The sequence below is a fragment of the Rhodnius prolixus genome, unplaced genomic scaffold (genome assembly GCF_049639745.1).
Source record: "Rhodnius prolixus isolate KJV_2025 unplaced genomic scaffold, Rpr scaffold_4, whole genome shotgun sequence".
In the NCBI taxonomy this organism is placed as follows: Eukaryota; Metazoa; Arthropoda; class Insecta; order Hemiptera; family Reduviidae; genus Rhodnius; species Rhodnius prolixus.
In genome coordinates, this window is record NW_027411614.1 from 7,548,837 (window position 1) to 7,552,334 (window position 3,498).

The 3,498-nt window shown below is 34.4% G+C and overlaps 1 long non-coding RNA gene across 1 annotated transcript; it reads left to right on the plus strand.

Annotated features, from left to right (window-relative positions):
- The first annotated feature begins 234 nt into the window (after window positions 1-234).
- LOC141456236 (uncharacterized) lies at window positions 235-1,214 on the plus strand. Its single transcript, XR_012459665.1, has 2 exons — window positions 235-754; window positions 981-1,214. It is a non-coding gene; the product is annotated as an uncharacterized lncRNA (long non-coding RNA).
- Window positions 1,215-3,498: the final 2,284 nt, after the last annotated feature.

Sequence of the window (3,498 nt, forward strand, 5' to 3'; positions counted from 1 at the left end):
TGGTAACAATCATAAATTTTGGTTTAAAAATGAAATATTAGATCACGTCCAATATTATGCAAAAATTGTTTTTCATATTCAGTTGTTATTCAGTTTTACACTTCGAAACAGAAAACTCTCTAACTCACAGTCAGACAGTGAACAGAAAGCTCACAAAAACAGAAGACTAACTGTTTCAGAAATTTGCAATAACTAAATTATTTTAGAAGTTCACAAGAGAAAGAGAATGTGTTCTGGTTTGGCCTTTGAGTTCATTTATTTTTACCTTTATTTTCATAAAGACTCAAATGTTTCATACTTCATGCTTTGCCTTTTACAAAGACAGATTTTTTAATTTATTCAAGACTGAAGAATACCATCCTAGTATGCTAAATATTACGTTCTACAGCGAGTAGTTTGGGATAATCGTTTCTCATTTAAGTGATTTGTCAATTCTGAAAAATCTTCTATCGAAGTACTAAATAGTTGGGTAAAATAGTTTGGTCAAAATAGTTGGGTTAACAGGATTAGGATAGGAGAGATGTTCTGGATGAAATGGAATAGATTTACTGGTTTAGATGGGATAGATGTACCGGATTAGATGAGAGAGATGTATTGGAGTAGATGGAAAAAACATACTGGATTAGATGGGCGAGATGTACTGGAAGATTGGGGAGATGTACTAGATTAGATGGGATTAGAAGAGACTGGATTTGGTGGGATAGATAGAAGAATTGGATTAGATGGGATTGATGTACTGAATAAGGTGGGACAGGTGTACTGGATTAGATGGCTAGATGTACTGGATTAGATGGGTTGGATAAACTGGATTTGATGGGTTAGATGGGATTGATGTACTGAAAAAGATTGGATAGATGTACTGGATTAGATGGAATAGATGAACTGGATTACTCGGGAGAGATGTACTGGATGATGGGAGAGATATACTGGATAGAAGAATTGGATTAGATGGGATTGATGTACTGAATAAGGTGGGACAGGTGTACTGGAAAAGATAGGCTAGATGTACTGGATTAGATGGGTTGGATAAACTGGATTTGATGGGTTAGATGGGATTGATGTACTGAAAAAGATTGGATAGATGTACTGGATTAGATGGAATAGATGAACTGGATTACTCGGGAGAGATGTACTGGATGATGGGAGAGATATACTAGGTAGATGAATTGGATTAGGTGGGATTGATGTACTGAATATGGTGGGACATATGCATTGGAAAAGATAGGATAGATGTACTGGATTAGATGGGTTGGATAAACTGGATTTGATAGGTTAGATGGTACTGAATAAGGTAGGATAGATGTACTGAAAAAGATGGGAGAGATGTGCTGGATTAGATGGGATAGATGTATTGGATTAGTTGGGAGAGATATACTGGATGATGGGAAAGATGTGCTGGATTAGATGGGATAGATGTATTGGATTAGTTGGGAGAGATGTACTGGATGATGGGAGAGATGTGCTGGATTAGATGGGAAAGATGTCCTGGATAAGATGGGAGAGATCAACTGAGTATGTTAGGATAGAAGTACTGGACTATATTTGATAGAAGAACTGGATTAGATAAGATGGCAATGATCGTTCTGAGTATCGTTTGTAGAAAACTTATACTTTTATTCCCTTTTGAATTGAAATCTGCGTTCTTTTCTGATTTCTGAGAAACACTATTTACGAGCTATTTCATTCAATTTTGTAATCACTTGATGCTTTGGTATCAAACAGCTTTTAGACATTTCACATTTCAAACTAAGATTAAACAGTTAGCAGTTAAACCTATTCGACCTGCACCCTAAATTTGCAATTAAAAGTAAATGTGTAGTTTAGAATTCGTTTTAAAAATGAAAATTACATCAATAATTTCAATTATTATTTTTATTTACAAAACAGATTATTCTGTTATTGTAACATTGATATTTAACTGGTTAGGAAATTTATTGTTTTTCAAAGAGGAGAGTTCGGTTAGAATCGTGTGTTCATAAATTGATTGACATTATTAAGTGGGTAGATGATCTGGATTAGGTGGTGTTGGTCACATGGATTAATTGAGCTGGTTTACATTTTGGACTGCCAACAGATGAGCTGAATAAATAAAGGACACACTTCGCTCTAGCTTTCCAGGTTCATTCCGCCCATTATACAGTCTTAAACCAATTGTTGCAGACCATTCACTAGAATAGAGTTCCTTCAATATTAATTACGCATTTTTTGGCATCGTTAGGTCCAAAAAGGTTCATTTTTGTTCTTCGGTAAAGTAGAGATAGAAAAGCTTTCAATCTTCATTTGCGACTGATTTTTCTTTTACCCACAAACTTACGATTGATTTTTACTATTTAGTTCAATAGGATTTTTATTATTATTATTATAATCCCGGTAACATTTCCAATAAATGCTGCAAGGGGTAGCTGATGCATGCAGCTACCTGGGGAGTCGCGACCCCACAGCTACCCCAGCTCAGAATATCATGCACTCTTTATAACAGAAGCAATTTACACATACAGACATATCACAAACCACTCGCCTCCTCCAAAGGGAGGCTGATTTTTTTTTGTTTTCTCTGTTTCAGCTCGGGAGTGTTAAAGTTCCGGGAGTGTTAAAGTTCCGGGAGTGTTTTTTTCGGAGATTGCTTTCAACTTCTCTATCTTTATTTAATTTTTTTTTATTCACTTTTTCAAATTTTTCTAAATTCCGCATTGTAATGCGCTATAATTTTTTGCGTTATATTTTTGCGTTAACCTGATGTGGTGCAGAAGAAGAAGAGGCAACATCGATGGATATGTAACTGCAAGATATTGTTACATATCCCAACCTACAGCAAAAAAGGTAGGCTGGGGAGTTATAGTGGTTATATCGATGACGTTCGGGCGCGATTAGTAGAGTGCCACTCGCTCTAGGCTCGCCTACAGCGAGTGGCACTCTAAAATCTCCTTATCAAAATTTTAATATTTTTATACTTGCTCAAATTTTTCTTGGTTCTTTGCGAACTATCTTTTCCGTCAACGATAAATACTTCGGTTTTATACATAATTATGATTCCATTTATTAGGGCATGTTAGGAACTTCAAGAAGAAGGATGACACAACACATTAGATAGTTAAAGTAATTTCAAAATTAAAGTTTAGATTTTGCTTTGTAGTTAAGGTTTTCAGGTGGACCAATACTAGATAGTTAAAGTAATTTCAAAATTAAAGTTTATAATTTGCTCTTTAGTTAAGGTTTTCAGCTACACATCAACCAGCCACTCTATTTAGTGCATGATATATATTTAGTGCATGACAAAATGACACTAGTCATTTTTTAAATAAATGGAATCATAATTATTCATTTATATGGCCACTACTAATATCCTTCTTCGGAACTTCAAGTCCAAGTAGAGCAGCAAAGGTTTGTGTCTTTTTGGTACTAAGCATGTTCTCTTTCTCTTCAAGATTATTTTAAATATTTATACATATTTATTTTATTTATATATTATTTATTTATATTGTGTATATATATTATGTA